The sequence below is a fragment of the Arachis stenosperma genome, chromosome 7, assembly GCF_014773155.1.
Source record: "Arachis stenosperma cultivar V10309 chromosome 7, arast.V10309.gnm1.PFL2, whole genome shotgun sequence".
NCBI classification, from domain to species: Eukaryota; Viridiplantae; Streptophyta; class Magnoliopsida; order Fabales; family Fabaceae; genus Arachis; species Arachis stenosperma.
Window position 1 is genome coordinate 51,611,768 of NC_080383.1, and position 25,022 is coordinate 51,636,789.

General features: G+C 40.9%; 2 non-coding genes across 2 annotated transcripts; one reads left to right on the top strand and one right to left on the bottom strand.

Annotated features, from left to right (window-relative positions):
• Positions 1-8,610: 8,610 nt before the first annotated feature.
• Positions 8,611-8,718, bottom strand: LOC130942953 (small nucleolar RNA R71). The gene has a single exon (XR_009071496.1). It is a non-coding gene; the product is annotated as a small nucleolar RNA R71 (small nucleolar RNA).
• A 15,302-nt stretch (positions 8,719-24,020) lies between these two features.
• LOC130943039 (small nucleolar RNA R71) lies at positions 24,021-24,124 on the top strand. Its single transcript, XR_009071577.1, has one exon. It is a non-coding gene; the product is annotated as a small nucleolar RNA R71 (small nucleolar RNA).
• Positions 24,125-25,022: the final 898 nt, after the last annotated feature.

Below are 25,022 nucleotides of genomic sequence, written 5' to 3' on the forward strand. Positions count from 1 at the left end.
TTGATCCAACTAGTTTAATAGTAGGTAGTTCAATAAAAAAAACCATTTTAAAATAAAATAAAAAATAAATTATAAATAAACATCATAAAAATTATATGATCTTATCAAACAGCAGTAGGACAACTAGAAATAATTATTAATCGCTCTAAATTAATTCAAACAGCAAAATTAATACAAATAGTAGCATAACAAATAATTACCCCTAAATTAATTTAAAACAGTAGTTTACAAACAATTACTCCTAAATTAATTCAAAACAGCAGCATAACAAAATCACTCTCTCTCCTCTTCATAGCTCTCTGGAACCCTCTTCTCCATATTCTCTTCACCACTCACATCCATCCCTTAATTCCCAAATACCCATCATAAAACTCTACCTACCTCACCATTCAAATTCAAACCATTTTCCTCCCAAACCCACCCAACTTCACACGGACCCACCCCTCCTCTTACCCTATATATACCTCACACCTATTCCTTCACTTTCACACATCACAAACACTTCTTTTCCCCTTGGCTGAAACCCTCTCACGCCTCCATCTCCCACTTCTCTTCTTCTTCTACTCTCTTCTTTCTTCTTTTGTTCGAGAACGAGCAAACCTCTTAGGTTTGGTGTGAAAAAAAGCCTTACTTTTTAATTTTTCATAACCATTAATGGCACCTAAGGCCGGAGAAACCTCAAGGAAGAGGAAAGGGAAGGCAATTGCTTCCACCTCCGAGTCATGGGAGATGGAAAGAGTCATCTCAAAAGCCCATCAAGACCACTTCTATGAAGTTGTGGCCAAGAAAAAGGTGATCCCCGAGGTCCCCTTCAAGCTCAAAAGGACCGAATATCCGGAGATCCGACATGAGATTAGGAGAAGAGGATGGGAAGCTCTCACCAATCCCATTCAATAAGTCGGAATCTTAATGGTTCAAGAGTTCTATGCTAATGCATGGATCACTAAGAAACATGATCAAAGTATGAACCCGGACCCGAAGAATTGGCTCACAATGGTCCGGGGGAAATGCTTAGATTTCAGTCCGGAAAATGTGAGATTGACGTTCAACTTGCCAATCATGAGAGGAGATTCTCATCCTTTCACTAGAAGAGTCAACTTTGATCAAAGGTTGGACCAAGTCCTCAAGGACATCTATGTGGAAGGAGCTCAATAGAAGAGAGATTCCAATGGCAAGCCGGTTCAACTAAGAAGGCCGGACCTTAAGCCTGTGGCTAGAGGATGGTTGGAGTTCATCCAACGCTCTATCATTCCTACTAGCAACCGATCTGAAGTAACTGTGGATCGGGATATCATGATCCATAGTATCATGATTGGAGAGGAAGTGGAAGTTCATGAGATCATACCTCTAGAACTATACAAGGTGGCTGACAAGCCCTCCATTTTGGCAAGGTTAGCCTTTCCTCATCTCATCTATCACCTATGCAATTTAGCCGGAATTGTCATAGAGGAAGACATCCTCATTGAAGAGGACAAGCCCATCACTAAAAAGAGGATGGAGCAAACAAGAGAGCCCACTCATGGACCTCAACAAGAGCATGAGGAAGTCCCTCATCAAGAAATCCCTGAGATGCCTCAAGGGATACATTTTCCTCCACACAACTATTGGGAACAACTCAACACCTCTTTAGGGGATTTGAGTTCCAATATGGAGCAACTAAGGGTGGAACACCAAGAGCACTCCATTATCCTCCATGAAATAAGAGAGGACCAAAGAGTCATGAGGGAAGAACAACAAAGGCAAAGAAGAGACATTGAGGAGCTCAAGCACTCCATAGGATCTTCAAGAAGAAGAACTAGCCGCCATCACTAAGGTGGACCCGTTCTTTAATTTCCTTATTCTTATTTTTCTATTTTTTGTTTCTTATGCTTTATATTTTGTCTATGTTTGTGTCTTTATTACATGATCATTAGTGTCTAGTGTCTATGCCTTGAAGTTATGAATGTCCCAAAAATCCTTCATATTTCTTAAATAAAAAATGTTTCTAAATTGCAAAAGAACAAGAAGTACATGATTTTCAAATTCTATCTTGAAATTAGTTTAATTACTTTGATGTGGTGGCCATACTTTTAATTTTCTGAATGAATGCTTGAACAGTGCATATTTTTTATAGTGAAGTTTATGAATGTTAAAATTGTTGGCTCTTGAAAGAATAATGAAAAAGGAGAAATGTTATTGATAATCTGAAAAATCATAAAATTGATTCTTGAAGCAAGAAAAAGTAGTGAAAAATACAAAGCTTGCGAGAAAAAAAGAGAGAAAATAGGCGAAAAAAAAAGAAAGAAAAAGAAAAAGCAAGCAGAAAAAGCCAATAGCCCTTTAAACCAAAAGGCAAGGGTACAGAGGATCCAAGGCTTTGAGCATTAATGGATAGGAGGGCCCAAAGGAATAAAATCCTGGCCTAAGCGGCTAAATCAAGCTGTCCCTAACCATGTGCTTGTGTCATGAAGGTCCAAGTGAAAAGCTTGAGACTGAGTGGTTAAAGTCGTGATCCAAAGCAAAAAGAGTGTGCTTAAGAACTCTGGACACCTCTAACTGGGGACTCTAGCAAAGCTGAGTCACAATCTGAAAAAGTTCACCCAGTTATGTGTCTGTGGCATTTATGTATCCGATGGTAATACGGGAAAACAAGATGCTTAGGGACACGGCCAGGACTCATAAGTAGCTGTGTTCAAGAATCAACATACTGAATTAGGAGAATCAATAACACTATCTTAATCCTGAGTTCCTATAGATGCCAATCATTCTGAATTTCAAAAGATAAAGTGAGATGCCAAAATTATTCAGAAGCAAAAAGCTACAAGCCCCGCTCATCTAATTAGAACTAAGCTTCATAGATATTTTGGGATTTATTGTACATTCTCTTCTTTTTATCCTATTTTGTTTTCAGTTGCTTGGGGGACAAGCAACAATTTAAGTTTGGTGTTGTGATGAGCGGATAATTTATACGCTTTTTGGCATTATTTTTAGGTAGTTTTTAGTATGTTTTAGTTACTTTTTAGTATATTTTTATTAGTTTTTATGCAAAAATCACATTTCTGGACTTTACTATGATTTGTGTGTTTTTCTGTGATTTCAGATATTTTCTGGATGAAATTGAGGGACTTGAGCAAAAATCTGATTCAGAGGCTGAGAAAGGACTACAGATGCTGTTGGATTCTGACCTCTTTGCACTCGTAGTAGATTTTCTGGAGCTACAGAAGTCCAATTGGCGTGGTCCTAATTGCGTTGGAAAGTAGACATCTTGGGCTTTCCAACAATGTTTAATAGTTCATACTTTACCTGAGATTTGATGGTCCAAACTGGCGTCCAAACGCCCACCAGAGACTCTTTTCTGGAGTAAAATGCCAGAACTGGCACCAAAGCTGGTGTTTAACTCCAAGGATGGCCTATGCACATGAAAGCTTCAAGACTCAGCCCAAACACACACCAAGTAGGCCTCGGAAGTGGATTTCTGCACTATCTTCTCATTTTCTGTAAACCTAGTTTACTAGTTTAGTATAAATAGCACTTTTTACTATTGTATTAAAGAGTCTTGGACCTTTTGGGGAGTTCTTTGAACCCTTTTTGGAGGCTGGCCATTTGGCCATGCCTAGACCATTTTGTTCTTATGTATTTTCAACGGTGGAGTTTCTACACCTCATATATTAAGGTGAGGAGCTCTGCTGTTCCTCATGAATTAATACAAGTACTATGGTTTTTCATTCAATTCACGCCTACTTCTTCTCCAAGATATACTCTTGTACTTAATTCGGTTAAGTCAGACTGAATGGGTGACCCGTGACAATCACCCTTTATCTTCAGTACTCGCTTAGCCAAGATCCGCGTGCCTGACAACCACAAAGCGGTCTACATGATGTTCAACGTAGTCATTGGACGACAGCCGGAGTATATTCTCTTGGGTCTCTAATCAACAATTCACATCGTCTCTCCTGACAACAGAGCATCTAAATCTGAGATTAAGATCTTCGTGGTATAGGCTAGAACACTAGACAGCATTCCTGAGATTCGAAAAGTCTAAACCTTGTCTGTGGTATTTCGAGTAGGATCTGGGAAGGGATGACTGTGAAGAGCTTCAAACTCGTGAATGTTGGGTGCAGTGACAGTGTGCAAAAGGATCAATGGATCTTATTCCGACGCTAGTGAGAACCGACAGATGATTAGCCCTGCGGTAGCTGTGCCTGGTATTTTTCATCCGAGACGAGAAATCCGACAGTTGATTAGCCATACAGAGACTGTAGCCGGACCATTTTCACTGAGAGGATCATACAGCTTGCCATGGAAGGGAGCACGCATGATTGGATGAAGACAATAGGAAAGCAGAAGTTCAGGAGCAACAAAGCATCTCTAAACGCTTATCTGAAATTCCCACCAATGAATTACATAAGTATCCCTATCTTATTTTACATTTTATTTATCTTTTAATTATCAATACCTCATAACCATTTGAATCCGCCTGACTGAGATTTACAAGATGACCATAGCTTGCTTCAAGCCGACAATCTCCGTGGGATCGACCCTTACTCACGTAAGGTATTACTTGGACGACCCAGTGAACTTGCTGGTCAGCTATGCGGAGTTGTGAAAAGTGTGAATCACAATTTTGCATACCAACAACTCCAACCAAGGATGGAGAGACAATTCCAACCAAGGATGGAGGGACAACTACAACCAAGGAGGCAGAAACAACGGTCAAAATCAAAGGTGGAATAACAACAACTATCAACAGAACCGGAACCAGCAACCCTCCATACCGAGCACCTCACCAAAGACAATACCAAGCACATCCTGATGACGAGTCATCTTAGCATAGTTTCACTAGTCTTTTTCTTATGTTTTCAATTGATTTTATGCACTTTCTTGAGCCATAAGTAAGCCAATTGGGTAGAATTTCATGTTTCCTTTGATTCAATCAACCATGGATGAATTAATGCAATTTCATGAGATTTTGTGCTATAATTGTCATATATTATGAAAGAATAATGATGAGCGGATAATTTGTACGCTTTTTGGCATTGTTTTTAGTATGTTTCTAGTAGGATTTAGTTAGTTTTTAGTATACTTTTATTAGTTTTTAGTTAAAATTCACTTTTCTGGATTTTACTATGAGTTTGTGTGTTTTTCTGTGATTTCAGGTATTTTCTGGCTGAAATTGAGGGACCTGAGCAAAAATCTGATTCAGAGACTGAATAGGACTGCAGATGCTGTTGGATTCTGACCTCCCTGCACTCGAAGTGGATTTTCTGGAGCTACAGAAGCCCAATTGGCGCGCTCTCAATGGCGTTGGAAAGTAGACATCCTGGGCTTTCCAGCAATATATGATAGTCCATACTTTGTCCAAGATTTGATGGCCCAAACCGGCGTTCAAAGTCACCCTCAGATTTCCCAGCGTTAAACGCCGGAACTGGCACCAAAATGGGAGTTAAACGCCCAAACTGGCACAAAAGCTGGCGTTTAACTCCAAGAAGAGTCTCTACACGAAAATGCTTCAATGCTCAGCCCAAGCACACACCAAGTGGGCCCGGAAGTGGATTTTTATGTCATTTACTCATTCTTAAGCTACTAGTTCTCTATAAATAGGACCTTTTACTATTGTATTTTCATCTTTCAATCTTAGAATCTTTTGATCATGTTTTTATGATTGAACCCTCTTTGGGAGGCTGGCCTCACGGCTATGCCTAGACCTTGTTCTTATGTATTTTCAACGGTGGAGTTTCTACACACCATAGATTAAGGTGTGGAGCTCTGCTGTACCTCGAGTATTAATGCAATTACTATTGTTCTTCTATTCAATTCAGCTTGTTCTTGTTCCAAGATATCACTTGTTCTTCAACTTGATGAATGTGATGATCCGTGACACTCATCATCATTCTCACCTATGAACGTGTGACTGACAACCACCTCCGTTCTACCTTAGATTGGGTGAATATCTCTTGGATTCCTGATACATGACGCATGGTTGATCGCCTGACAACCGAGCGCTCGCCTGACAAACGAGCCAGCCATTCCGTGAGATCAGAGTCTTCGTGGTATAGGCAAGAACTGATGGCGGCATTCAAGAGAATCCGGAAGGTCTAACCTTGTCTGTGGTATTCTGAGTAGGATTCAATGATTGAATGACTGTGACGTGCTTCAAACTCGCGATTGTGGGGCGTTAGTGACAGACGCAAAAGAATCACTGGATTCTATTCCGACATGATCGAGAACCGACAGCTGGATAGCCGTGCCGTGACAGGGTGCGTTGAACATTTCCACTGAGAGGATGGGAGGTAGCCACTGACAACGGTGAAACCCTTGCATAAGCTTGCCATGGAAAGGAGTAAGAAGGATTGGATGAAGACAGTAGGAAAGCAGAGAGACGGAAGGGACAAAGCATCTTCATACGCTTATCTGAAGCTCTCACCAATGATATACATAAGTATCTCTATCTTTATCTTTATGTTTTATTCATATTTCATCTATAACCATTTGAGTCTGTCTGACTAAGATTTACAAGGTGACCATAGCTTGCTTCATACCAACAATCTCCGTGGGATCGACCCTTACTCGCGTAAGGTTTATTACTTGGACGACCCAGTGCACTTGCTGGTTAGTTGTGCGGAGTTGTGATAGAGAGTTGAGATTGCAATGAGCGTACCATGTTGATGGCGCCATTGATGATCACAATTTTGTGCACCAGGTTTTTGGCGCCGTTGCCGGGGATTGTTGAGTTTGGACAACTGACGGCTCATCTTGTTGCTTAGATTAGGTATTTTTTTTCAGAATTTCTTTAAGGATGAATTCTAGAGTTTCATGATGGTCTGTTGAAATCTGGCTGGCTGTGAAGCCATGTCTAATCTTATTGGACTGAGGTTTCAACTTATCATCACAAGAGCTTGTTGATTTCTATCAATCTTGCTGTTGAAGCAATGATCTGCTAAGGCTTGGCTGGCCATTGGCCATGTCTAGTGTTTTGGACCGGAGCTTTCTTTGAAAGCTTGGCTGGCTGTGAAGCCATGTCTAATTCCTGGACCGGAGTCTTAGACTAGCATTGCAATGATTCCTGGAATTCTAATTAAGAATTCTGAAACCTTTATTTTCTTTTTTCATATAATTTTCGAAAAAGCACAAAAAAATTACAAAATCATAAAAACCAAAAAATATTTTATGTTTCTTGTTTAAGTCTAGTGTCTCATTTTAAGTTTGGTGTCTTGCATGCATTGTTTATTTGATCTTGGTTCTATTTTCAAGTCAATAGTACAGGGAACTGAAGATTCAGAACATGCAGCAGAGGAATTACACAGAAAAAGCTGGGCATTCAAAACGCCCAGTGAAGAAGGCAGACTGGCGTTTAAACGCCAGCCAGGGTGCCTGGCTGGGCGTTTAACGCCCAAAAGGGTAGTGCATTGGGCGTTAAACGCCAGAATGTGCACCATTCTGGGCGTTTAACGCCAGGATGGCACAAGAGGGAAGATTCTGTTTTCAAATCAAATTTTTTTCAAGTTTTCAAAGTTTTTCAAAATCAAATCTTTTTCAAATCAAATCTTTTCAATCAAATCTTTTTCAAAATCAATTTCTTTCCATTTTCAAAGATACTTGCTAACAATTAATGATTTGATTCATCATTTCAAGTAAGTTGCCTTTTCTGCTGAGAAAGGTTTAATGTTTGAATCATATCTTTTCTTGTTAGGCAAGTCATTAATCTTTAAAATCAAATCTTTTTAAATTGTTTTTCAAATCATATCTTTTCAATCATATCTTTTTAAAAACATAACTTTTTCAATCATATCTTTTTAATCACATCTTTTTCAATAAAAAAGTTTTCAATCATATCTTCTTCAAAATCTTTTTCAAAATGATTTTAAAATTTTTTCTAATTAATTTTCGAAAAAAAAAAACTCTTCCTCTCTTCTCACATCCTTCTATTTATGGAGTACCACTCCTCCTCAATGCACAATTCGAACTCTATCTGACTAAGTTCGAATTCTTCTCCCTCTTCCGTCTATTTTTCTTTTTCTTTGACACCTAAAGGAATCTCTATACTGTGACATAGAGGATTCCATATTTTCTTATTCTCTTCTCTTTCATATGAGCAGGAACAAAGACAAAGGCATTCTTGTTGAAGCTGACCCTGAACCTGAAAGGACCTTGAAGCGAAAGCTAAGAGAAGCTAAGGCACAACTCTCTATAGAGGACCTAACAGAAACCTTCAAAGAAGAAGAACCCATGGCAGCCGAAAACAACAACAATGTCAACAATGCAAGGAAGGTGCTGGGTGACTTTACTGCACCTACTCCCGACTTCTATGGGAGAAGCATCTCTATCCCTGCCATTGGAGCAAACAACTTTGAGCTTAAGCCTCAATTAGTTTCTCTAATGCAACAGAATTGCAAGTTCCATGGACTTCCATTGGAAGATCCTCATCAGTTCTTAGCTGAATTCTTGCAAATCTGTGACACTGTCAAGACTAATGGGGTTGACCCTGAGGTCTACAGACTTATGCTATTCCCTTTTGCTGTAAGAGACAGAGCTAGAATATGGTTGGACTCACAACCTAAAGAAAGCCTGAACTCTTGGGAAAAGCTAGTCAATGCCTTCTTGGCAAAGTTCTTTCCACCTCAAAAATTGAGTAAGCTTAGAGTGGAAGTCCAAACCTTCAGACAGAAGGAAGGTGAATCCCTCTATGAAGCTTGGGAAAGATACAAACAATTAATCAGAAAATGTCCTTCTGACATGCTTTCTGAATGGAGCATCATAGGTATTTTCTATGATGGTCTCTCTGAACTATCCAAGATGTCTTTGGATAGCTCTGCGGGAGGATCTCTTCATCTGAAGAAGACGCCTACAGAAGCTCAAGAACTAATTGAAATGGTTGCAAATAACCAATTCATGTACACTTCTGAAAGGAACCCTGTGAACAATGGGACAAATCAGAAGAAAGGAGTTCTTGAGATTGATACTCTGAATGCCATATTAGCTCAGAACAAAATATTGACTCAGCAAGTCAATTTGATTTCTCAAAGTCTGTCTGGAATGCAAAATGCACCAAGCAGTACTAAGGATGCTTCATCTGAAGAAGAAGCTTATGATCCTGAGAACCCTTCAATGGAAGAGGTGAATTACATGGGAGAACCCTATGGAAACACCTATAATTCTTCATGGAGAAATCACCCAAATCTCTCATGGAAGGATCAACAGAGACCTCAACAAGGTTTCAACAACAATAATGGTGGAAGAAACAGGTTTAGCAATAGCAAGCCTTTTCCATCATCTTCTCAGCAACAGACAGAGAATTCTAAGCAGAACCACTCTGACTTAGCAACCATGGTCTCTGATCTAATCAAAACCACTCAAAGTTTCATGACTGAAACAAGATCCTCCATTAGGAATTTGGAGGCACAAGTGGGACAGCTGAGCAAGAAAATTACTGAACTCCCTCCTAGTACTCTTCCAAGCAATACAGAAGAAAATCCAAAAGGAGAGTGCAAGGCCATCAACATGGCCGAACTTGAAGAGGATGAAGAGGCAGTGAACGCCACTGAGGAAGACCTCAATAGGCGTGCACTGGCCTCCACTGAGTTCCCCAATGAGGAACCATGGGAATTTGAGGCTCAAAATGAGACCATAGAGATTCCATTAGACTTACTTCTGCCTTTCATGAGCTCTGATGAGTATTCTTCCTCTGAAAAGGATGAATATGTCACTGAAGAGCAAGTTGCTAAATACCTTGGAGCAATCATGAAGCTAAATGACAAGTTATTTGGTAATGAGACTTGGGAGAATGAACCTCCTTTGCTCATCAAAGAACTGGATGACTTGTCTAGGCAGAAATTACCTCAAAAGAGACAAGATCCTGGGAAGTTTTCAATACCTTGTACCATAGGCACCATGACCTTCAAGAGGGCTCTGTGTGACTTAGGGTCAAGTGTAAACCTCATGCCTCTCTCTGTAATGGAGAAGCTAGGGATCTTTGAGGTGCAAGCTACAAGAATCTCACTAGAGATGGCAGACAACTCAAGAAAACAAGCTCATGGACTTGTAGAAGATGTTCTGGTGAAAATTGAAGACCATTACATCCCTGCTGATTTCATAGTCCTAGAGACTGGGAAGTGCATGGACGAATCCATCATCCTTGGCAGACCCTTCCTAGCCACAGCAAAGGCTATGGTTGATGTGGACAGAGGAGAATTGATCATTCAAGTGAATGAAGAATCCTTTGTGTTTAAGGCTCAAGGATATCCCTCTGTCACCAAGGAGAGGAAGCATGAAGAGCTTCTCTCAAAACAGAGTCAAACAGAGCCCCCACAGTCAAACTCTAAGTTTGGTGTTGGGAGGCCACAACCAAACTCTAAGTTTGGTGTTGAACCCCCACATTCAAACTCTAAGTTTGGTGTTGGGAGGTTCCAACATTGCTCTGAGCATTTGTGAGGCTCCATGAGAGCCCTCTGTCAAGCTACTGACATTAAAGAAGCGCTTGTTGGGAGGCAACCCAATGTTATATTTTATCTATTTTCCTTTGTTATTTTATGTTTTCTGTAGGTTGATGATCATGAGAAGTCACAAAATCAATTGAAAAAGCAAAAACAGAATGAAAAACAGGAAGAAAAACAGCACACCCTTGAGGAAGAACCTACTGGCGTTTAAACGCCAGTAAGGCTAGCAGATGGGCGTTTAACGCCCAGTCTGGCACCATTCTGGGCGTTTAACACCAGAAAGGGGCACCAGACTGGCGTTAAACGCCAGATATGGGCAAGCACTTGGCGTTAAACGCCAGAAATGGGTACCAGCCCGGCGTTTAACGCCAGAATTGGCTCAAAACGCATTTTTGCATGCCATTTGGTGCAGGGATGACTTTTTCTTGACACCTCAGGATCTGTGGACCCCACAGGATCCCCACCTACCCCACCACCCTCTCTCTTCTTCTTCTTCACCCATTCACCAATCACCTCAACACCTCTTCCCCAAAAACCCTTCACCTATCAAATCCCATCTTTCTCTTCACCACTCACATCCATCCTTCATAAAACCCCACCTACCTTACCATTCAAATTCAAACCACTTTCCCTCCCAAACCCACCCATATTGGCAGAACCCTACCCCTCCCTTCACCCCTATATAAACCCATCTTCACTCCTTCATTTTCACACACCCTAAACACTACTTCTTCCCCCTTTTTGGCCGGACCACACAACCTCCTCCATCTCCTCCATTTTCTTCTTCTTCTCCTCTATTCTTTCTTCTTTTGCTCGAGGACGAGCAAACCTTTTAAGTTTGGTGTGGTAAAAGCGTTGCTTTTCGTTTTTCCATAACCATTTATGGCATCCAAGGCCGGAGAAACCTCTAGAAAGAGGAAAGGGAAGGCAAAAGCTTCCACCTCCGAGTCATGGGAGATGGAGAGATTCATCTCAAGGGTGCATCAAGACCACTTCTATGAAGTTGTGGCCATGAAGAAGGTGATCCATGAGGACCCTTTCAAACTCAAAAAGGGTCAACTTTGATCAAAGGTTGTACCAAGTCCTCACTGACATTTGTGAAGAGGGCGCCCAATGGAAGAGAGATTCAAGAGGGAAGCCGGTTCAACTAAGAAGGCATGACCTCAAGCCCGTGGCTAGAGGATGGTTGGAGTTTATCCAACGCTCAATCATTCCCACTAGCAACCGGTCCGAAGTTACTCTAGACCGGGCCATCATGATTCATAGCATCATGATTGGAGAAGAAGTAGAAGTTCATGAGGTTATAGCCCAAGAACTCTATAAAGTGGCGGACAAGTCTTCCACCTTGGCAAGGCTAGCCTTTCCTCATCTCATTTGTCACCTCTGTTATTCAGTTGGAGTTGACATAGAAGGAGACACCCCCATTGATGAGGACAAGCCCATCACCAAGAAAAGGATAGAGCAAACAAGAGACCCCTCTCATCATGAGATCCCTGAGATACCTCAAGGGATGCACTTTCCTCCACAAGACTATTGGGAGCAAGTAAACACCTCCCTAGGAGAATTGAGTTCCAACATGGGACAACTAAGGGTGGAGCATCAAGAGCACTCCATTCTCCTCCATGAAATTAGAGAAGATCAAAGAATCATGAGAGAGGAGCAACAAAGACAAGGAAGAGACATTGAGGAGCTCAAGCACTCCATAAGACCTTCAAGAGGAAGAACAAGCCGCCATCACTAAGGTGGACCCGTTCTTTAATCTCCTTGTTCTTTATTTCCTTGTTTTTCGAAATTTTCATGCTTATGATATCCATGTTTGTGTCTTATGATCATTAGAGTCTTAGTGTCTATGCCTTAAAGTTATGAATGTCCTATGAATCCATCACCTTTCTTGAATAAAAAATTGTTCTTAATTGAAAAAAGAAAAGAATTGCATGAATTTCAAATTTTATAACAAATTAATTATTTTGATGTGGTGGCAATACTTTTGTTTCTGAATGTATGCTTAAACAATGCATATGTCTTTTGAATTTGTGGTTCATGAATGTTAAAGTTGTTGGCTCTTGAAAGAATGATGAAAAAGGAGACATGTTACTGAGGATCTGAAAAATCATAAAAATGATTCTTGAAGCAAGAAAAAGCAGTGAATACAAAAAAAAAGGAAGGAGAAAAACGAAAAAAAAAAGAGAGAAAAAAAAAGAGAAAGAAATAAAGTTGTGATCCAAGGCAAAAAGAGTGTGCTTAAGAACCCTGGACACCTCTAATTGGGGACTCTAGCAAAGCTGAGTCACAATCTAAAAAGGTTCACCCAATTATGTGTCTGTGGCATGTATGTATCCGGTGGTAATACTGGAAGACAGAGTGCTTTGGGCCACGGCCAAGACTCATAAAGTAGCTGTGTTCAAGAATCATCAAACTTAACTAGGAGAATCAATAACACTATCCGGATTCTGAGTTCCTAAAGAAGCCAATCATTCTGAATTTCAAAGGATAGAGTGAGATACCAAAACTGTTCAAAGGCAAAAAGCTAAAAGCCCCGCTCATCTAATTAATACTGATCTTCATAGATGTTTTTGGAATTCATTGCATATTCTCTTCTTTTTATCTTATTTGATTTTCAGTTGCTTGAGGACAAGCAACAATTTAAGTTTGGTGTTGTGATGAGCGGATAATTTGTACGCTTTTTGGCATTGTTTTTAGTATGTTTCTAGTAGGATTTAGTTAGTTTTTAGTATACTTTTATTAGTTTTTAGTTAAAATTCACTTTTCTGGATTTTACTATGAGTTTGTGTGTTTTTCTGTGATTTCAGGTATTTTCTGGCTGAAATTGAGGGACCTGAGCAAAAATCTGATTCAGAGACTGAATAGGACTGCAGATGCTGTTGGATTCTGACCTCCCTGCACTCGAAGTGGATTTTCTGGAGCTACAGAAGCCCAATTGGCGCGCTCTCAACGGCGTTGGAAAGTAGACATCCTGGGCTTTCCAGCAATATATGATAGTCCATACTTTGTCCAAGATTTGATGGCCCAAACCGGCGTTCAAAGTCACCCTCAGATTTCCCAGCGTTAAACGCCGGAACTGGCACCAAAATGGGAGTTAAACGCCCAAACTGGCACAAAAGCTGGCGTTTAACTCCAAGAAGAGTCTCTACACGAAAATGCTTCAATGCTCAGCCCAAGCACACACCAAGTGGGCCCGGAAGTGGATTTTTATGTCATTTACTCATTCTTAAGCTACTAGTTCTCTATAAATAGGACCTTTTACTATTGTATTTTCATCTTTCAATCTTAGAATCTTTTGATCATGTTTTTATGATTGAACCCTCTTTGGGAGGCTGGCCTCACGGCTATGCCTAGACCTTGTTCTTATGTATTTTCAATGGTGGAGTTTCTACACACCATAGATTAAGGTGTGGAGCTCTGCTGTACCTCGAGTATTAATGCAATTACTATTGTTCTTCTATTCAATTCAGCTTGTTCTTGTTCCAAGATATCACTTGTTCTTCAACTTGATGAATGTGATGATCCGTGACACTCATCATCATTCTCACCTATGAACGTGTGACTGACAACCACCTCCGTTCTACCTTAGATTGGGTGAATATCTCTTGGATTTCTGATACACGACGCATGGTTGATCGCCTGACAACCGAGCGCTCGCCTGACAAACGAGCCAGCCATTCCGTGAGATCAGAGTCTTCGTGGTATAGGCAAGAACTAATGGCGGCATTCAAGAGAATCCGGAAGGTCTAACCTTGTCTGTGGTATTCTGAGTAGGATTCAATGATTGAATGACTGTGACGTGCTTCAAACTCGCGATTGTGGGGCGTTAGTGACAGACGCAAAAGAATCACTGGATTCTATTCCGACATGATCAAGAACCGACAGCTGGATAGCCGTGCCGTGACAGGGTGCGTTGAACATTTCCACTGAGAGGATGGGAGGTAGCCACTGACAACGGTGAAACCCTTGCATAAGCTTGCCATGGAAAGGAGTAAGAAGGATTGGATGAAGACAGTAGGAAAGCAGAGAGACGGAAGGGACAAAGCATCTTCATACGCTTATCTGAAGCTCTCACCAATGATATACATAAGTATCTCTATCTTTATCTTTATGTTTTATTCATATTTCATCTATAACCATTTGAGTATGCCTGACTAAGATTTACAAGGTGACCATAGTTTGCTTCATACCAACAATCTCCGTGGGATCGACCCTTACTCGCGTAAGGTTTATTACTTGGACGACCCAGTGCACTTGCTGGTTAGTTGTGCGGAGTTGTGATAGAGAGTTGAGATTGCAATGAGCGTACCATGTTGATGGCGCCATTGATGATCACAATTTCGTGCACCAAATAACAAACTCATGATTTTGAGCATAGCTTTGATGTGTTTGGTTGATTGATGATAGGGAAAAGAGCTTTGAAAAAGGTTGAAGAAAGAAGAAAGGGCAAGGAGCAAGAGAGAACAAAAAGCTTGAGCAAAAGCTTGCCTCAAACTTTAGCTCAAACTTTTGGAAGAATTGAATTCACCCTGGATGAAGAAAAAGCTTGCGCCAACGTTTGCCTCAAGCTTTTTGGCAAACGTTGGCGCCACACACCAACACCCTGGAGGAACAAAAGCTTGCGCCAACGTTTGCCTCAAGCTTTTTGGCAAACGTTGGCGCCACAAGGCATACAAAGGGGATCCACGTTTGGCTTAAGGTTTGACCTCAAACTTTAGCTCAAACGTAGATGACAGCAAGGGGGCTTTAGCTGATATGAAAAGCTTGAGCCAAAGTTTGCCTCAAACTTTGACTCAAGCTTTTGTGATTCATGGCCCGGTTCACAATGGGTTTCTCTCCAACTCCAAGAGCAATCAACAGAGGCCTTTTTCAACCCAATTCCATCAAGAGCAAAGGCCCAATTCAAGGCTTGAAGATCATTTGAAGAGAGTGTATAAATAGCTTAGAATTTAAGTTTTTGGAGAGCTTTCCTTGAGAATTTTTCTTTTAGTATTGCTGGGAGTTTTGGAAAGCTTTTGGGTTTTGAGTTGTTGAGAGATTCTGAGCCCTGGGAAGAAGAATTGAATTCTCTTCCTCTTAGTTTCCTTGTTTTCAATTTCATCTACACTTGTCTTGAGTCTTGGGTGTTGAAGAATTGAGGAAATTCTGTCTCAATCTCACCTTGAGATCTCTCTGTTTTCTTACTGCAACTTCTGGAAATTGAACTTGAATTTACATTTCTACATTGCTCTCCTCTTAAATTTTGCAATTGCTCTCTGAATTTGGATCTAGGAAGGCATTGAGATCTAAACTTGGTTATCTAGTCTCTTGAGTCCTGAGATCTGGAATTATCATTTTATTTTCTCTGTTGAATGCTTTTCAAGTTCATTTATATTTCCATTCTAGATCCGGTTCAATTCAAGTCATCTTATACTTTTCTGTTCTTTGCAAGTTACTTTTCCTTGTCTAATTTCTGCAAACCCACTTCCCGATTCCCTTTATTATTCAAGCCATTTACATTTCTTGCACTTTAAGATTCTGCAATTTACATTTCTTGCGTTCTAAGTTTCTGCCATTTAATTTCTCGTTCTTTAAGATTCAGCATTTTAATTTCAGTTCCCTTTAATTTCCTGCAAATTCACCCTTCCCCTTTAATTTTACTGCAATTTAGTTTCTACGAATTACAAACAACTCAACCAATACTTGATTCGCTTGACTAAATCAACCACTAAACTAAAATTGCTCAATCCTTCAATCCCTGTGGGATCGACCTCACTCCCGTGAGTTTTATTACTTGATGCGACCCGGTACACTTGCCGGTGAGTTTTAGATGTTTTGGAAAAATTCGTTTTTCCACAAAAATACCATCAAATTTTTGGCGCCGTTGCCGGGGATTGAAATAGATTGACAATGATTAAGTGAAGTGGAGATCTAGATCAAGCACTTTTTCTTTTCTGTTTCTTGAATTTCTGACTAACACACTAACTGTTTGAATTTTTGCTTAAGCTAACTAAAACTTTATTCTAGCAATAGATTGAAGTGTCACTGGTTGTGTTTCTTTTGTGTGGTTTGTATGTCAGGTACAGGGAGAGTTACTCCTGTTTTATCTGAAGCTGACCAGAGAACTCTCAGGAGATTAAGAAGAGCCGAAAGAGGGAAAGGCATTGTTGGAGAGGAAGAATCTGAGGAAGAATATCACGAGATGGAAGGAGATCCATCTAATCCCAATCATCCAGGAGGAGGAGTTAACAATAATCCACAACAGAGGAGAGTACTGGCCTCCTATACTTTTGCAAATGCTAGACATTGTGGGAGCAGCATTCTCACTCCCAATGTCAATGCGAACAACTTTGAGTTGAAGCCACAACTGTTCACTATGGAGGAAGTCCACTGGAGGATCCAAACCAGCACCTATCCACCTTTTTGAGGATTTGCGACACTGTCAAATCCAATGGTGTGAATCCTGAAACTTACAAACTTCTGCTGTTCCCATTCTCTCTTAGGGACAAGGCCGCTCAATGGCTAGAAACATTCCCGAAGGAAAGCATCAACACTTAGGATGATTTGGTGAGCAAGTTTCTTGCCAAGTTTTACCCCCCTCAAAGGATCATTAGGTTGAAGACAGAGGTGCAGACATTCACACAATTGGTTGCTGAAAATCTGTATGAGGTATGGGAAAGATATAAGGCGCTACTGAGGAAATATCCACCAGAGATGTTCACTGAGTGGGACAAGCTGCAGAACTTTTATGAAGGGCTCACTCTAAAGGCTCAAGAGGCACTTGATCACTCAGCTGGAGGATCATTGCAACTGATGAAAACTGTAGAAGAGGCTCAAAACCTCATTGACATGGTGGCAAATAACCAGTATTTCTTTGCTCATCAAAGGCAACGCCAACCATCACAAAGAAGAGGAGTAATGGAGCTGGAAGGAGTGGATTCAATTCTAGCTCAAAACAAAAATGACGCAGTAGCAAATTCAGCAACAATTTGAACAAATGGCCAAGAGGATTTATAATCTCCAAGTTGCAGCAGTCAATACAAGCCACCCAATAACTCCTTGGGGACAGAATGAGGAAAACCAAGAAGAACAACAACAAGAGCAAGTGCAGTATATGCACAACCAAGGATCAAATGAGGTGTATGGTGACACCTACAATCCATCCTGGAAGAACCACCCAAACCTCAGATGGGGGGATAATCACAACCAGAACCAACAACCATGGCAGAGGAACTCAAACCAAAACACTTCAAGAAACAACCAAAACCACAACCAGCAGCAAACTAACCAAAACTCTTACAGAAAACCCCAAAACAACTTTCCCAACTCTAACCATTTTCCATCCAATAACCAACCCACTAACAAAAACACTTACCATCAACCATTAACACCCCATAACCAAACAACTTCACATGACTCTCAGAGGATCACTGGTGCACGAAATTGTGATCAATACTTTTTAATACACGAAATAATCCCTAGTAATGGCTCCAAAGACTTGGTGCACAATACCATGGCATAAACACAACTTCGCACAACTAACCAGCAAGTGCACTGGGTCGTCCAAGTAATAAACCTTATGCGAGTAAGGGTCGATCCCACGGAGATTGTTGTTATGAAGTAAGCTATGGTCACCTTGTAAATCTCAGTCAGGCAGACTCAAATGGGTATAGTGATAAACGAATAAAGCATAAAGATAAAGATAGAGATACTTATGTATATCATTGGTGAGAGCTTCAGATAAGCGTATGAAGATGCCTTCCCTTCCGTCTCTCTGCTTTCCTACTGTCTTCATCCAATCCTTCTTACTCCTTTCCATGGCAAGCTCATGTAGGGTTTCACCGTTGTCAGTGGCTACCTCCCATCCTCTCAGTGAAAATGTTCCCATGCTCTGTCACAGCATATGGCTAATCAGCTGTCGGTTCTCGGTCAGGCCGGAATAAAATCCATCGATCCTTTTGCGTCTGTCACTAACGCCCCGCCTGCTAGGAGTTTGAAGCACGTCACAGTCATTCATTCATTGAATCCTACTCAGAATACCACAGACAAGGTTAGACCTTCCGGATTCTCTTGAATGCCGCCATCAGTTCTCGCCTATACCACGAAGACTCTGATCTCACGGAATGGCTGGCTCGTTTGTCAGGCGAGCACTCGGTTGTCAGGCGATCAACCATGCATCGTGTTATCAGGAATCCAAGAGATATTCACTAAGCCTCATATGCTTGTAGAACAAGAGTGGTTGTCAGTCACCTTGTTCATGAGTGAGAATGATGATGAGTGTCACGGATCATCACATTCATCAAGTTGAAGAACAAGTGATATCTTGGAACAAGAACAAGCGGAATTGAATAGAAGAACAGTAGTAATTGCATTAATACTCGAGGTACAGCAGAGCTCCACACCTTAATCTATGGTGTGTAGAAACTCCACCGTTGAAAATACATAAGAACAAGGTCTAGGCATGGCCGTGAGGCCAGCCTCCCAATGATCTAACATAGCATAAAACTCAAAGATAGCTACCAAGATGTCAAATACAATAGTAAAAGGTCCTACTTATAGAAAACTAGTAGCCTAAGGTGTACAAAGATGAGTAAATGACATAAAAATCCACTTCCGGGCCCACTTGGTGTGTGCTTGGGCTGAGCAAATGAAGCATTTTCATGTAGAGACTCCTCTTGGAGTTAAACGCCAGCTTTTATGCCAGTTTGGGCGTTTAACTCCCATTTAGGTGCCAGTTCCGGCGTTTAACGCTGGAATTTCTTGAGGTGACTTTGAACGCCGGTTTGGGCCATCAAATCTTGGGCAAAGTATGGACTATCATATATTGCTGGAAAGCCCAGGATGTCTACTTTCCAACGCCGTTGAGAGCGCGCCAATTGGGCTTCTGTAGCTCCAGAAAATCCACTTCGAGTGCAGGGAGGTCAGAATCCAACAGCATCTGCAGTCCTTTTCAGTCTCTGAATCAGATTTTTGCTCAGAACCTTCAATTTCAGCCAGAAAATACCTGAAATCACAGAAAAACACACAAACTCATAGTAAAGCCCAGAAAAGTGAATTTTAACTAAAAACTAATAAAAATACTAAAACTAACTAGATCATACTAAAAACATACTAAAAACAATGCCAAAAAGCGTACAAATTATCCGCTCATCACAACACCAAACTTAAATTGTTGCTTGTCCTCAAGCAACTGAAGATCAAATAAGATAAAAAGAAGAGAATATGCAATGAACTCCAAAAACATCTATGAAGATCAGTATTAATTAGATGAGCGGGGCTTTTAGCTTTTTGCCTCTGAATAGTTTTGGCATCTCACTTTATCCTTTGGAATTCAGAATGATTGGCTTCTTTAGGAACTCAGAATCCAGATAGTGTTATTGATTCTCCTAGTTAAGTATGATGATTCTTGAACACAGCTACTTATTGAGTCTTGGCCGTGGCCCAAAGCACTCTGTCTTCCAGTATTACCACCGGATACATACATGCCACAGACACATAATTGGGTGAACCTTTTCAGATTGTGACTCAGCTTTGCTAAAGTCCCCAATTAGAGGTGTCTAGGGTTCTTAAGCACACTCTTATTGCCTTGGATCACAACTTAATTTCTTTCTTTTTCTTTCTTTTTCTCTTTTTTTTTCGTTTTTTTTTTCGTTTTCTTTTCTTCCCTTTTCTTTTTTTTTTTTTGTATTCACTGCTTTTTCTTGCTTCAAGAATCATTTTTATGATTTTTCAGATCCTCAGTAACATGTCTCCTTTTTCATCATTCTTTCAAGAGCCAACATTCATGAACCACAAATTCAAAAGACATATGCACTGTTCAAGCATACATTCATAGAACAAAAGTGTTGCCACCACATCAAAATAATTAAACTGTTATAAAATTCAAAATTCATGCAATTCTTTTCTTTTTCAATTAAGAACAATTTTTAAGAAAGGTGATGGATTCATAGGACATTCATAACTTTAAGGCATAGACACTAAGACTCTAATGATCATAAGACACAAACATGGATATCATAAGCATGAAAATTTCGAAAAACAAGGAAATAAAGAACAAGGAGATTAAAGAACGGGTCCACCTTAGTGATGGCGGCTTGTTCTTCCTCTTGAAGGTCTTATGGAGTGCTTGAGCTCCTCAATGTCTCTTCCTTGTCTTTGTTGCTCCTCTCTCATGATTCTTTGATCTTCTCTAATTTCATGGAGGAGAATGGAGTGCTCTTGATGCTCCACCCTTAGTTGTCCCATGTTGGAACTCAATTCTCCTAGGGAGGTGTTTACTTGCTCCCAATAGTCTTGTGGAGGAAAGTGCATCCCTTGAGGTATCTCAGGGATCTCATGATGAGAGGGGTCTCTTGTTTGCTCTATCCTTTTCTTGGTGATGGGCTTGTCCTCATCAATGGGGGTGTCTCCTTCTATGTCAACTCCAACTGAATAACAGGTGACAAATGAGATGAGGAAAGGCTAGCCTTGCCAAGGTGGAAGACTTGTCCGCCACTTTATAGAGTTCTTGGGCTATAACCTCATGAACTTCCACTTCTTCTCCAATCATGATGCTATGAATCATGATGGCCCGGTCTAGAGTAACTTCGGACCGGTTGCTAGTGGGAATGATTGAGCGTTGGATAAACTCCAACCATCCTCTAGCCACGGGCTTGAGGTCATGCCTTCTCAATTGAACCGGCTTGCCTCTTGAATCTCGCTTCCATTGTGCGCCCTCTTCACATATGACTGTGAGGACTTGGTCCAACCTTTGATCAAAATTGACCCTTCTAGTGTAAGGATGTTCATTTCCTTGCATCATGGGCAAGTTGAATGCTAACCTTACATTTTCCGGACTAAAATCCAAGTATTTCCCCCGAACCATAGTAAGATAATTCTTTGGATCCGGGTTCACACTTTGATCATGGTTCTTGGTGATCCATGCATTGGCATAGAACTCTTGAACCATCAAGATTCCGACTTGTTGAATGGGGTTGGTAAGCACTTCCCAACCTCATCTTCGGATCTCATGGCGGATCTCCGGATATTCACCCTTTTTGAGTGAAAAGGGGGCCTCGGGGATCACCTTCTTCAAGGCCACAACTTCATAGAAGTGGTCTTGATGCACCCTTGAGATGAATCTATCTATCTCCCATGACTCGGAGGTGGAAGCTTTTGCCTTCCCTTTCCTCTTTCTAGAGGTTTCTCCGGCCTTGGATGCCATAAATGGTTATGGAAAAACGAAAAAGCAACGCTTTTACCACACCAAACTTAAAAAGTTTGCTCGTCCTCGAGCAAAAGAAGAAAGAAGAGAGTAGAAGAAGAAGAAATGAGGAAGAAGGGAGTGGCTTATGTATTCGGCCAAGGAGGGGGAGAAGTGGTGTTTAGGTTGTGTGAAAATGAAGGGATGAAGAAGGGTTTATATAGGGGAGGGGTATGGTATTGAGGTGATTGGTGAATGGGTGAAGAAGAGAGAGAGTGGTGAGGTTGGTGGGGATCCTGTGGGGTCCACAGATCCTGCGGTGTCAAGGAAAAGTCATCCCTGCACCAAATGGCATTCAAAATCACGTTTTGAGCCAATTCTGGCGTTAAACGCCGGGCTGGTGCCCATTCCTGGCGTTTAACGCCAGGTTCTTGCCCTTTTCTGGCGTTTAACGCCAGTCTGGTGCCCCTTTCTGGCGTTAAACGCCCAGAATGGTGCCAGACTGGGCGTTAAACGCCCAACTGCTAGCCTCACTGGCGTTTAAACGCCAGTGAGTTCTTCCTCCAGGGTGTGCTGTTTTTCTTCCTGTTTTTCATTCTGTTTTTGCTTTTTCAATTGATTTTGTGACTTCTCATGATCATCAACCTACAAAAAACATAAAATAACCAAAGAAAATAGATAAAATATAACATTGGGTTGCCTCCCAACAAGCGCTTCTTTAATGTCAGTAGCTTGACAGAGGGCTCTCATGGAGCCTCACAGATACTCAGAGCAATGTTGGAACCTCCCAACACCAAACTTAGAGTTTGAATGTGGGGGTTCAACACCAAACTTAGAGTTTGGTTGTGGCCTCCCAACATCAAACTTAGAGTTTGACTGTGGGGGCTCTGTTTGTCTCTGATTTGAGAGAAGCTTTTCATGCTTCCTCTCCATGGTGACAGAGGGATATCCTTAAGCCTTAAACACATAGGATTTTTCATTCACTTGAATGATCAGTTCACCTCCATCAACATCAATCACAGCCTTTGCTGTGGCTAGGAAGGGTCTGCCAAGGATGATAGATTCATCCTTGCACTTCCCAGTCTCTAGGACTATAAAATCAGCAGGGATGTAATGGTCTTCAATCTTCACCAGAACATCCTCTACAAGTCCATAAGCTTGTTTCTTTGAATTGTCTGCCATCTCTAGTGAGATTCTTGCAGCTTGTACCTCAAAGATCCCTAGCTTCTCCATTACAGAGAGAGGCATGAGGTTTACACTTGACCCTAAGTCACACAGAGCCTTCTTGAAGGTCATGGTGCCTATGGTACAAGGTATTGAAAACTTCCCAGGATCTTGTCTCTTTTGAGGTAATTTCTGCCTAGACAAGTCATCCAGTTCTTTGGTGAGCAAAGGGGGTTCATCCTCCCAAGTCTCATTTCCAAATAACTTGTCATTTAGCTTCATGATTGCTCCAAGGTATTTAGCAACTTGCTCTTCAGTGACATACTCATCCTCTTCAGAGGAAGAATACTCATCAGAGCTCATGAAAGGCAGAAGTAAGTCCAATGGAATCTCTATGGTCTCATTTTGAGCCTCAGATTCCCATGGTTCCTCATTGGGGAACTCTGTGGAGGCTAGTGCATGCCCATTGAGGTCTTCCTCAGTGGCGTTCACTTCCTCTCCCTCCTCTCCAGATTTGGCCATGGTTATGGCTTTGCACTCTCCTTTTGGATTTTCTTCTGTATTACTTGGGAGAGTATTAGGAGGGAGTTCAGTAATTTTCTTACTCAGCTGTCCCACTTGTGCCTCCAAATTTCTAATGGAGGACCTTGTTTCAGTCATGAAACTTTGAGTGGTTTTGATTAGATCAGAGACCATGGTTGCTAAGTCAGAGGGGTTCTGCTTAGAATTCTCTGTCTGTTGCTGAGAAGATGATGGAAAAGGCTTGCCATTGCTAAACATGTTTCTTCCACCATTATTGTTGAAACCTTGTTGAGGTCTCTCTTGATTCTTCCATGAGAAATTTGGGTGATTTCTCCATGAAGAATTATAGGTGTTTCCATAGGGTTCTCCTAGGTAATTCACCTCTTCCATTGAAGGGTTCTCAGGATCATAAGCTTCTTCTTCAGATGAAGCATCCTTAGTACTGCTTGGTGCATTTTGCATTCCAGACAGACTTTGAGAAATCAAATTGACTTGTTGAGTCAATATCTTGTTCTGAGCCAAAATGGCATTCAGAGTATCAATCTCAAGAACTCCTTTCTTCTGACTTGTCCCATTGTTCACAGGATTTCTTTCAGAAGTGTACATGAATTGGTTATTTGCAACCATTTCAATGAGCTCTTGAGCCTCTGTAGGCGTCTTCTTCAGATGAAGAGATCCTCCAGCAGAGCTATCCAAAGACATCTTGGACAGTTCAGAGACCATCATAGAAAATACCTATGATGCTCCATTCAGAAAGCATGTCAGATGGACATTTTCTGATCAATTGTTTATATCTTTCCCAAGCTTCATAGAGGGATTCACCATCCTTCTGTCTGAAGGTTTGGACTTCCACTCTAAGCTTACTCAATTTTTGAGGTGGAAAGAATTTTGCCAAGAAGGCATTGACTAGCTTTTCCCATGAGTCCAGGCTTTCTTTAGGTTGAGAGTCCAACCATATTCTAGCTCTGTCTCTTACAGCAAAAGGGAATAGCATAAGTCTGTAGACCTCAGGGTCAGCCCCATTAGTCTTGACAGTGTCACAGATTTGCAAGAATTCAGCTAAAAACTGATGAGGATCTTCCAATGGAAGTCCATGGAACTTGCAATTCTGTTGCATTAGAGAAACTAATTGAGGCTTAAGCTCAAAGTTGTTTGCTCCAATGGCAGGGATAGAGATGCTTCTCCCATAGAAGTCGGGAGTAGGTGCAGTAAAGTCACCCAGCACCTTCCTTGCATTGTTGGCATTGTTGTTGTTTTCGGCTGCCATGTCTTCTTCTTCTTTGAAGAATTCGGTTAGGTCCTCTATAGAGAGTTGTGCCTTAGCTTCTCTTAGCTTTCGCTTAAAGTCCTTTCAGGTTCAGGGTCAGCTTCAACAAGAATGCCTTTGTCTCTGCTCCTGCTCATATGAAAGAGAAGAGAACAAGAAAATGTGGAATCCTCTATGTCACAGTATAGAGATTCCTTGAGGTGTCAGAGGAAAAGAAAAATAGAAGAAAGAAGGTAGAAGAATTCGAACTTGATTAGATAGAGTTCGAATTGTGCATTTAGAAGGAGTAGTACTCCATAAATAGAAGGATGTGGGAAGAGAGGAAGAAGATTTTCGAAAATTCAATTAAAAAGATTTTTGAAAACATTTTGAAGAACACTTAATTGATTTTCGAAAATAAAAGTGAGAAAGAAATCAAGTGATTTTTTGAAAAAAAAAAGATTTTGAAATTAGAAGTTAAAAAGATTTGATTGAAAACTTATTTTGAAAAAGA